General features: G+C 47.9%; 2 pseudogenes; both read right to left on the bottom strand.

The window, feature by feature from the left end:
• Positions 1–633: 633 nt before the first annotated feature.
• Positions 634–1,774, bottom strand: LOC143539237 (L-type lectin-domain containing receptor kinase IX.1 pseudogene; annotated as a pseudogene).
• Positions 1,775–5,412: 3,638 nt separating this feature from the next.
• On the bottom strand, positions 5,413–11,993 carry LOC143539218 (L-type lectin-domain containing receptor kinase IX.2 pseudogene; annotated as a pseudogene).
• Positions 11,994–12,004: the final 11 nt, after the last annotated feature.

Below are 12,004 nucleotides of genomic sequence, written 5' to 3'. Positions count from 1 at the left end.
TGTCAAAACATCAGGTCTTTCATGAGAGATCAAAACATATTAGCGTAAAGCTGCATTGGATCAGAGAAGTTTTAAGTTCTAGGGAGATCAGGGTTGAGTATGTTGATAGAAGACACAATGCAGCTGACATGTTAACTAAGAGTGTGCCTGGAACTAAGTTTATGCATTGTTTGGAATTATTGCATATTTCTTAGGTTCAGGGGCAGTTTTGGTATTTTTCAATTTCTGCTCAAAGGTGGAGATTGTTAGATATTGAGCTAAATTGAATAGATGGTCAAGAGTTAGTCAATGACAGTTGAGTTAGATTGGTTATGTCAAAGTTGGTAAAGTTGAAGATGTTACTCAGCTGTAACTTCAGGGATGTTTTGTTACTCAGTTGTAACTTCAGGGACTGTTTCTGTTATTTCTTAAAAACATTGATGCTGAAGCCGTTAGCAAGTGGTTAGGGTTATAACTCGGGGTTTTTTTTCTCAATTTAGTTTTAATTCATTTTTCTTGTAATCTTTCTCAGTACTCTCTCAGATTTCGATTTCATTGTAATTGTTCTGATTGTTCATAATAGTAGACGAGTAATCTTTTGATCGTGTTCTTCTTCTGGTGCTTTGTAATTCCGCTAAATAGTTAACAAGGATTAAAGCCAAACACAAAACAAACACTAGTCAATCTAGTATTCTTTCAATAATTTAAAACATTTAATTATTAAGAACATAATTTAAGAAATCCTCATAATCATGTAATAACCAATGTTCCGAAAACAGGCTCGGTCTACCAGTTTAACTAATGAACCTCTAGCATAACTAGTTTGATTACCAGTCCAGTTTTCAATACATTGGTAATAATACAACTTATATTTGCATTTCCGAGAATTTCTGACCTTAAATTCACATATAGCATTTGATAAACGGACCAATTCAATGCTAGTGTAAGTTATCGAACCGCCTCCAGAACCAGAACTAACTTCAGGAGCATCCGATTCTGCATGGTATATCGGCACTGGCATCTTCATAGGAATATTTGGGATTACACTCTCAAACTTCAGCACCTGAATTGCTTGACGGATAGATGGCCTTAGACTCCGGTCAGGGTGTGCACACCACAACCCCACCATCATTAAACGCTCGGCTTGTTTAGAGTCAAATTCCTTGTTCAACCTCTGGTCCACACCCGAAAGAAGCTCATCTTTTCCGAGCAAACCCCAAACCCACTGCACCAACCCAAGATCAGAATCCGGGTCAACACTATCCATTGCCTTCTGCCCTGTAGCAATCTCTAATGCCACCACCCCGAAGCTATAAACATCTGACTCTTTGCTAGCCTTTCCTGTCGTCACATACTCAGGAGCCAAGTAACCGAGGGTCCCAGCTAAACCAGTTGTTTGTGGACCCAACTCATGGTCCATGAGTCTAGCCAAACCAAAGTCTCCAAGCTTCACGTTAAACCCCGAATCAAGCATAATATTGCTTGTTTTTATATCACGGTGAACCACGCATTGCTCCCATTCTTCGTGTAAATACAACAACGCGGAAGCTAAACCCGTGGTGATCTTATACCTCACACTCCACTCAAGGGGAGTCTTGTGACCGAATAAGTGTGAATCAAGGCTGCCATTTGGCATAAACTCATAAACAAGCAAGAACTGAGTTTCATCATGGCACCAACCGATAAGACGCACCAAGTTCCGGTGCCTTAAACTGCTAATAACCTTCACTTCCGTTATGTATTCTTTCTTCCCCTGTTTAGAGCCCTGTGAAATTTTCTTAACCGCAACTGCCATGTTTACACGCGATAAGTAGCCCTTTGAAGAGGTAGGTCCCAGCAGAGCCCAGTTGGACCCGCAAGACTCACCTTGAAGAGGGACGTCTGCGCAGAAACCAACAGGATCCGCAGGACCAACCATGCTCAGAGACGTGACGTCCTTACGCGCAGTACGCAAGCTGTTCCCGCAGGAAATGCCTCCCAATGGTGAAGGACTCCGCCTGTCCCCGCAGCCTCGGATACAAGCCATCAGGGAAGGCCACCCGCGCAGCAAGGCTACACGCACAAGGCACTTAGCTCTCAAATCATTTAGTGTCACCTGAAGGAATGAGCAAAGCCGGGAACAATCCCGCACAGTGGCGGGAGGGGGAATACTCCCGCCCAAATAAGCCAGTCCGTACGATACGGGAAGATCTTCTGTACTGTACCTGACGAGGTATGGGCAAAAGATCTGACTAAAGATACGACAGCTTATTGACAACAGTATGGCGAGCAGCATGCTCCTGTACTGTATGTCACTATTAGCCGCTGCCTACTCACCAACTACTGCCATACCACGTGCATAGCCGGTAGTTGGTGGAAAAGGAATGGTACACAGCAGGCCTGGTCACTATCAGCCGCTGCCTACCCACCAACTACCAGCAGGGCACGTGCGTAGGCCACTGTTGGTTGAACAGGAATACTATTGCAGCCGGCCACACCTCCTTGGAAACCTACCTTCGGCTATAAATACCACAAATGGTATGACCATCTCATCTTATCATATCTTATCACATTATCATCATATTATACCTGATATCTGCTCTAGCAATCTCTTAATATACATTTATATTTAAAGAGCAATCTAGTCTGATTCTCACGCCGGAGGGTGGTCACAAGGAGGAACCCCCCCTTCTCAGTGACAAGCTCACGGTGTCTATTTTGCAGGTTATCAGAAGAACCATCTTCTCTGGGTCTAACCCCTCGTGGGAAACATCTATCTAACCCCCAGGTTACTCGTAATCTGCCCGGGGTCTGGTTAGTGTTTCTTCATTGGCGCCATCCGTGCATAAAGCTAGAACATTTTTCTCCAGTTTTTTCAAACTTCTAAGATGGTTAAAGAAACTCCGGTAACCACAACCCCAGCTACTGGGGGGAATACCGGCTACACAGTTTTTACAAACACTACCCCGGTTACCCAAGCCGGGGCAAGTGAAGTAAATATTACGAACACTACCCCAGTTACCCAAGCTGGGGCAAGTGCAGTAAATAATCGCTCACTGGGATTCACCGATACCCAGTTTGAGAAACGAACAAGACTCCCCCGCCAAACTCTCGATGAAGTTAAGGCATGGGCGGAGGCACGACAAAAGGAATTCCAGGCTGAGTTGGACGAACGCTTGCGTTCCGTCCAACAGGCCGACGAATTCGAATACTTGGACGATGACTCGGAGGAATCCGACTCCGACGCGAACCCTCGCCATAGGGCAAAAGGGAAGCGTGGGGAAACGGACTCCCAACCGACAAGGCATTTTGGACAAGCCTTCAAACCAAAAAACACAGGTGGAAGTCCACGTGACTTCTCCAAAGCATACAGACCAAACGTTGCAAATGCGGGAACGTCCAAATTTGCAAAGGACATTGCGAAAGCAATCGCCCCAAAAAGTGCCAAACAAATGTCCAGCATAGGCACATATGATGGTATATCTGACCCAGATGATCATTTGAACAGATTCATAGCGGGGGCAACCGTCAGTCGTTGGACGGAACCTACGTGGTGTTACATGTTCCAAATGACGCTGGTTGGGGCTGCTAGAGCGTGGTTCGATCGTCTACCGGTCAACCACATCTACGACTGGGCAGACTTCCAACAGAAGTTTAGCCAACACTTCAGCCAGCAAAGAAAGTATACCGAGGAGCAATGGACAATCCTCAAATGCATTCGAGAGAAAGATGAATCTTTGCTAGACTTCATCACTCGCTTCAACTCGAAGAAGCTAAGTCTGGGTAACATTAGCGAAGATCTTGTTCGCGCTGCTTTTATTCAGGGCGCGAACGACCCAGAGCTCATCCGCACCTTATCGGGTAAAGATGGCATGCCATCCACATGGGATGCCATCATGACAGCAGCTAAACGCTTTGCGGAAACGGAGAAGCAACTGGGTAGAGATCTCCCACAGAGCACAAACCTCTACACCCAGAAAACAAGGGAAGACAACGTCCTTACCGCCCGATTAAACAAAAAGCGAAAGCTAGGCATTTGGCAGTCAAGGGTAAACTTTGACACCTCATCCAGCTTGCAACATCGGTTAGGCGGAAGGGATAACGTACGGTCGAACCAGAACTCCAGATGGACGCCGCTCACCAAAAGCGTCACCGAGATATTCGCCACCGAGGAGCTCCCATGGCCAAAGCCTCAAATAATCCGACATCGTCACAATGCTGATCGGAGCAAATGCTGTGACTTTCACAGGACAAAAGGCCACAACACTGAAGAATGCATAGACGTAAAGGACATGGTCGAAGCATTTGTCAGAGATGGGACGCTCGCGCACCTCGTGGCGCAATGAACGCTGAGCAGGCTGATGCGTGTAGAACCCCAGCTGGGGAAAACACGAATAAAATTCCAGCTTCAATATGGAGACTACATGCTGCGTAAAGAACGAGATCCCGAACCAGGTGCGTATCGGCTCGATGGCACTCCCATCCCAACAACATGGAAGGGAGCTCATTTACACAGTTTGCATGTAAATCAATTCCAAATTTGTAAAGAAAAGGCCAAGAGCCACTTCTAATGGAAATGATTCTCCTTAAAACATCGATGCTGATGATTTTACATTTATACTTTATGAACTATCAACACGGATATGCCGGTTTCACCGCATAATTACGTGAAAAGTCGTTACATGGGGAAGGCGGCAAAACCCGCATAAACCCAAAAAACGGCAAACCTTCACGCGGGTCAGTTAAAGGGGAAAAGTTCAGTCATCCCACTAAATGAAAGTGCCGGTCTATCCGCATGAATCATGAGAGGAAACTGAACACTAACCTATCAACAACCGCGCGTCGAACGGTTAATTTATTAAACACTAATATGCCGGTTTTCACCGCATAATTACGTGAAAAGTCGTTGGCTGGGGAAGGCGGCAAAACCCGCATAAACCCAAAAAACGGCAAACCTTCACGCGGGTCAGTTAAAGGGGAAAAGTTCAGTCATCCCACTATATGAAAGTGCCGGTCTATCCGCATGAATCATGAGAGGAAACTGAACACTAACCTATCAACAACCGCGCGTCGAACGGTTAATTTATTCAACACGGATATGCCGGTTTTCACCGCATAATCACGTGGAAAGTCGTTGCATGGGGAAGGCGGCAAAATCCGCATAAACCCAAAAAACGACAAACCTTCACGCAGGTCAGTTGAAGGGGAAAAGTTCAGTCATCCCACTAAATGAAAGTGCCGGTCTATCCACGTGAATCATTATAGAGGAAACTGAACACTAACCTATTGACAACCGCGCGTCGAACGGTTAACTTATTCAAGAAAAATTTCTAACGAAAGGATGAGGAAAACCTACACGCAGGTCAGATATAGGTAAAGTTTAGCCATCCTACTAAGTGCAAGTGACGGTCCTACCCGCACAATCACGAAAGAGGAAGCAAAACTTCACACCTACTATCTGCCACATTCAAAGGTTAACTTATCCTAAAGACTTAGAAATTTCAAGAAAGGATGAGGAAAACCTACACGCAGGTCAGATATAGGTAAAGTTTAGCCATCCTACTAAGTGCAAGTGACGGTCCTACCCGCACAATCACGAAAGAGGAAGCAAAACTTCACACCTACTATCTGCCACGTTCAAAGGTTAACTTATTCTAAACACTTGGAAAATTGCTAATTTAAACTAAAGTATGCAAGTCATATAACGTGTATAAAGCAAGGAATCCAAAGAAGATAGCGGTCTTACCCGCACAAAGATTTATATTTCACAATGATTCATTACAAAAATGGCCGGGTAACTACCCGCCTACAAGAAAATAAATCTATACAAGCTAAATCTATCCTTGCAGCGGGAAGGGATCTTCAGGATCAGGCTTCAGGGCCACTTCCACTTGGACCAGCACCATCAGTAGAGCGGGGCAGTTCAAGGAAAGCTTTAAGGATAGCTAGCCCATCATCAGCAGCAGCGACTTGGTTCACCTTCTCCACCACCGGATGCGAGAAGGCGGCATACTGGTTCACTGCCTGGTCGTAAATAGCTTCAGTATCAACATTATACAAAGGGAAGTTGGAAGGCGGGATGCCTTTCTCAACGAACCCTAGACCAAGCAGGAAGCCGACCTTTTCCCCGTCCTCGTGAGAAGCGTTGAGGGCTGCGCTCATAGCATCGTCATAAGATGTCTCAGCAAAGACCCGATGCACAACCTACAAAAGAAAATATACAAGTGTCAAAACCTTTTCTATTTACAAAGAAAAGCGTAAAGACATGAAAACATACCTGAGACAACGCTTCTCGAAGAAGCCATTCCTTGGCAGCCAGAGCTTCTTGGAGGGCAGCTTGAGCTTCGTTACGGGCGCGTTCGGCTTCACTCTTGTTGAGGTTGGCAAGCAACACTTCTTTAGCCGCAGCCTCTTCGACGCCCTTTAGCTTCCGCTCAGTATGGTCAAGCACCTCATCTGGTCCAAGATCTCCTGGAGCTTTTTGGCGTCTTCCATCGCCAAGGCATCATGAGCCTGCTGGAGAGCCTCTAATTTGGCTTTAAGCTCTTCATTCTCCACGCGTAGAGGCTCAGCAACAGCTTCAGCCTTGGTGGCCCTCTCGGTTGCGTTCCTTGCAGTTTCCTTAGCCAGCCGAAGCTGTTCATTAACAGCTTGGGCAGCCTTGGAACGGGCCTCGAGTCGAGCCTGAACTTCAACCTCGAGGGCCTTGAAGGCCTTCTCCTTTTCCGCAGCCACTGCGGAAAGCCTTTGGTTCTCCTCCCGGACAGCCCGCGCCTGAGCCACTTCTTTAAGGCGAGCTGCTTTTAACTTGTCGTTTTCACGACAAAGCAGCTCGACGCGCGGCTGCATCCGGGCCAGGAGAACCCGAAGCTCATTGGTTAGCCTACCCTCCTGTTAGCTAGCCATGGCTTCCCCCAACGCACCACTGGGAGCAGCGTGACGAGCCCATTCCACGCACTCCACAGGGGTGCGAAGGGTTGTTCCTCGGCGAATGTTCCAACGTGGAACATACACTTCATTGGAATCCGACACTGCAAAAAACATAAAGCAGTTAGGAAAAGATGATATAAATATATATATATATATATATATATATATATATATATATATATATATATATATATATATATATAAAATGGGCCAAAAGAACCCTACGCACCTGTAGGGTCAATAACAGGCCGATAGCCGCCGAACCCATCACCTGAACCCAAGGGAAATCCATCCAAGAGGTCAGGCAGATGGGAAGGTGGCAGAGATTGGCGAGAAGGCCCATGCGTACCTGATGGATCGGCCGTCGTTGCCGATGACGGGGGCATGGTAGCAGCCGCCGCGGTCGCCGCCGCGGAATCCGTAGCAAGAGTGACCGCCGGCTCGGTGAAAGATGCTGTAAAAATCGCACTCACAGCCGGCGGTGACGTCATCTCAGCTGGAACAGTCGGCTCAAAGGAGTGAGCAACTGAACCAGCGGAAGCAGGCGCAGGCGCCTGGGTCGTCGCCTCAGGTAGGCTGACCAAGCCTACCGTCATTGGCGGAGAGGTACTCCTCTGCGCTCCACCCTGGAATGCGTCAACATCCACGCCTGCGAAAAGAAGATAAGTGTTAACGATATTAAACTATGAAGTTAAAAGATAAAGGAAGTTTGTACTTACGGGTTTTCTTGAGCCTAAAGGTACGGAGAGGCGGGGACGAACCCGATGGAGCCGGCCTCCTTGCGCCGGTTACCGTCGTCGTCTTGGGCTCTCCGGAGGTGACAGTCGCAGCCTCCGGAGCGGTGGTCTTATCACCACCAGGATTCCCCGCCACCTCTTCGCTCTCGGTCTCCGAATCAGACCGAGGCGCCGGATCGGCAGTGGAGGCCACCTTCTCCTTTCCCTTCCCGCCGGCAGCCTTCTTCTTCCGCACCAACGGAGGACCATCTGCGGATTCCTCATCAGAACATACGATTAGAGGAATTCCAGCAGAGGTTTCAACATTGAGGGGTCGAGGGTTGAATAGCGCCTTACCTGGCCGCCTGGCGCTCAGGATCTCGTGGCCTAGCGGGTAGACCTCCACGAACCGATCCGCAGTTTGTTCTAGGATGGGCAACTCGTTCTCGTCTAGAGCGCGAGTACCCATCCGAGCGGGACCGTCAGCCTCCCGCGGGTTAAGGAGCGACTGCAGGTCGTTCCCCTCTGAAATAAACAGGAAAAAATTTAGAAGAAATTCAGAATCAACAAAAAGAAACAAAGCATACCGTAAGGAACAGAGTTCGAACCGTGTTCGAGGACGATCAGAATCTTTCGCGCATCAGCCTCCTTCCACACCCGGCTCATCCCCAGCATCACCATCCCGGACTCCGCAAACCGGTAAACCGGAGATTGGACCCGGGAAATCTTCGAAAACCATTCCGCCTCCTCGTAGTTGGAGGCGTGAAGGCTGGGAAGTGCTTGCCCATTTTTGAACTTCATGGCAAGGGGGATGGCGCGAGCGGAGATGTAGAAGAACTCCCGCTTCCACGCGCGAAGACTGCGCTCGGTTGCGCAAATCTTCAAACCCTTTATCCGGGTTATCAACGTATACCACCCCTGGATGCACCTCCAAGTGTAGAAGATCATCAGGCGGTCAACATAGGGCTCAATGCCCAGTATCCGGCACACCCACTCGAAGTGCCGAATCTTGGCAATCGCCATCGGATGCACCTCGGTCAGGTGCACACCGTGCCTCTCAAGGACACGGTAAACAAACTTTGTCAATGGGAACCTAAGATTCCCATAAACAAAGAATGCAGCATAAACCCCGATCTTGCCTCTGGGGGCATCATACACCGTCTGGTGGGGTTCAGGAAACTCAGGCTCGAGAGACTCGAGCATGAACTTCCTGACGATGTACTGGTACAGATCGCCAGGCAGAGCACACTGGCACTCGCCAGCAGTACTCTTGTCATCGGCTGTAGATTCAAGATCACGAGACGACATCTTGCAAAGGAAAGAAGAAAGCGATTTCGAGAGAATGCTTGCCTGAAAAGGGGAGTATTCGCCGGAAATCGCTTAAAAGATGAAGAGAAGAGTGAAAGTGTGGATTACAAAGAACCCTCTCCCCCTTTATATACTAATCGCAATTAATGCGATGCATTTAATGCGGAAGAGAGAGAAATCGAAGGTGCAATGAAACTATGACACGTGGCAAAAAGCAAGCTGGCAACAGCTGTTGACAGGACGCGTACAATTAATTTCGCGGCCACGCGCCAGAAAAATCGCGCCCACGCGCCTGAAAAAGCGTCTGGAATGACCATGTACTGTCACGTCACCATAACTTCCTGCACGTCCTGACACAGTCAGAAGAAACCGTCGCACGACGTTTCAGAGGTTTGGACTGTTCTTATCCTTTCACCAACCTCTCGAATTTCAAAATTCAAAATTCAAAAAAGATTATAAAGTAAGCGGGAAAATACCCCTTACCTTGGCAACCAAGTAACCGTAAGACGGATGCGGGTACAGTGTTAAGGCAAAACCCTTCACATACCTAGCACCCGCAGGGAATTGAAGCCAAGAAAACCTTGGCAAACAAGTAACCGTAAGACGGATGCGGGTACAGTGTTAAGGCAAAACCCTTCACATACCTAGCACCCACAGGGAATTGAAGCCAAGAAAACCTTGGCAAACAAGTAACCGTAAGACGGATGCGGGTAAAGTGTTAAGGCAAAACCCTTCACATACCTAACACCCGCAGGGAATTGAAGCCAAGTAAACCTTGGCAAACAAGTAACCGTAAGACGGATGCGGGTACAGTGTTAAGGCAAAACCCTTCACATACCTAGCACCTGCAGGGAATTGGAGCCAAGAAAACCTTGGCAAACAAGTAACCGTAAGACGGATGCGGGTACAGTGTTAAGGCAAAACCCTTCACATACCTAGCACCCGCAGGGAATTGAAGCCAAGTATACCTCGGCAACCAAGTAACTATAAGACGGGTGCGGGTACAGTGTTTAGGCAAAACCCTTCACATACCTAGCACCCGCAGGGAATTGACGCCAGGAATACCTTGGAAGTAAAGTAACCGCGGGTACAGTGTTAAGGCAAAACCCTTCACATACCTAGCGCTCCGCTGGGAATTGAAACCAAGAAGGATCTTCTAGGCAATGCTCGCGGAAACGGAAATAACATCCCCGCATAGCGGGAACGTCGAGAACTACGTTGTTTGAAGCTCCAGGATGGAATTAGTGGTTTTAACATAATTGATCACTATGTTCAAAACTACCAAAACCTCATGGAGAATCCACACAAGTGGGACTCAACGCTCCTGACTTGCGAGGAGGTTACAGACCTACCCGCATCATACCCAAAGATCAAGCAGGAAACTCGGGAATTTCTGCAAGTGACAAGGACTTCCGCGGGAGGAATCCCCATGGAAAACCTTAAAACTAAACCCTTTTCAAAACCCTTTGCTTAAGTCCAAAAGTTCACCTCACTTTATTAAACACTCATGAGAAGAACATTGGACTGGGGGGACTTGAAGAGGTAGGTCCCAGCAGAGCCCAGTTGGACCCGCAAGACTCACCTTGAAGAGGGACGTCTGCGCAGAAACCAACAGGATCCGCAAAACCAACCATGCTCAGAGACGTGACGTCCTTACGCGCAGTACGCAAGCTGTTCCCGCAGGAAATGCCTCCCAATGGTGAAGGAGTCCGCCTGTCCCCGCAGCCTCGGATACAAGCCATCAGGGAAGGCCACCCGCGCAGCAAGGCTACACGCACAAGGCACTTAGCTCTCAAATCATTTAGTGTCACCTGAAGGAATGAGCAAAGCCGGGAACAATCCCGCACAGTGGCGGGAGGGGAAATACTCCCGCCCAAATAAGCCAGTCCGTACGATACGGGAAGATCTTCTGTACTGTACCTGACGAGGTATAGGCAAAAGATCTGACTAAAGATACGACAGCTTATTGACAACAGTATGGCGAGCAGCATGCTCCTGTACTGTATGTCACTATTAGCCGCTGCCTACTCACCAACTACTGCCATACCACGTGCATAGCCGGCAGTTGGTGGAAAAGGAATGGTACACAGCAGGCCTGGTCACTATCAGCCGCTGCCTACCCACCAACTACCAGCAGGGCACGTGCGTAGGCCACTGTTGGTTGAACAGGAATACTATTGCAGCCGGCCACACCTCCTTGGAAACCTACCTTCGGCTATAAATACCACAAATGGTATGACCATCTCATCTTATCATATCTTATCACATTATCATCATATTATACCTGATATCTGCTCTAGCAATCTCTTAATATACATTTATATTTAAAGAGCAATCTAGTCTGATTCTCACGCCGGAGGGTGGTCACAAGGAGGAACCCCCCCTTCTCAGTGACAAGCTCACGGTGTCTGTTTTGCAGGTTATCAGAAGAACCATCTTCTCTGGGTCTAACCCCTCGTGGGAAACATCTATCTAACCCCCAGGTTACTCGTAATCTGCCCGGGGTCCGGTTAGTGTTTCTTCACCCTTGTAGACGCACCCGAATCCACCCTGGCCTAATTTTCTGTCACTCGAGAAGTTATTGGTTGCTGAAACAAGATCGCTGTAAGAAAACCTTTTCGGGCCTGTCCCTCGTTCCAGATCATCATTCATCGATGTCAAAGCGACTATTTCTACCGGTTTCTCTTCAGGTTTTCTTTGTCTTCTCCAAAATATGCCACACACTACAATGGCTATTAGAACTAGCACACCAAGAGGGACTGCTATCCCAAGTGCTAGTTTCCATTCTTTTGAATTATCTTCATCTTTTTCTGGCATATGCAAAGTTGAATTAAACTCCCTGAATTGAAGAATATGTCTTTCTACATTAGCACCAGTGGCAGCTGAAAACCCGGCAATTACCCGCTCAGGAAGCACTTCCCGGAGGTCAACTTTATAAGAAAGACTAGTATTCGTATTCACAGAATCATTTCCGGCACCATAGCTCCACCGCAAACTCAAAATCTGAGTGGTGGCGCTGTAGGAAACCCAAGCATCTGTAGAGTCGCCACTATGTAAACTAGCATTCCATGCAGCGTACATGGCGGAATGAA

The sequence above is a fragment of the Bidens hawaiensis genome, unplaced genomic scaffold, assembly GCF_021521415.1.
Source record: "Bidens hawaiensis isolate Kalapana, Puna unplaced genomic scaffold, B.hawaiensis_p1.1 tig00011830_1, whole genome shotgun sequence".
Taxonomy (NCBI): Eukaryota; Viridiplantae; Streptophyta; class Magnoliopsida; order Asterales; family Asteraceae; genus Bidens; species Bidens hawaiensis.
Note: the sequence above shows the minus strand (reverse complement) of the source record. Positions and strands in the feature narration are given on the sequence as shown.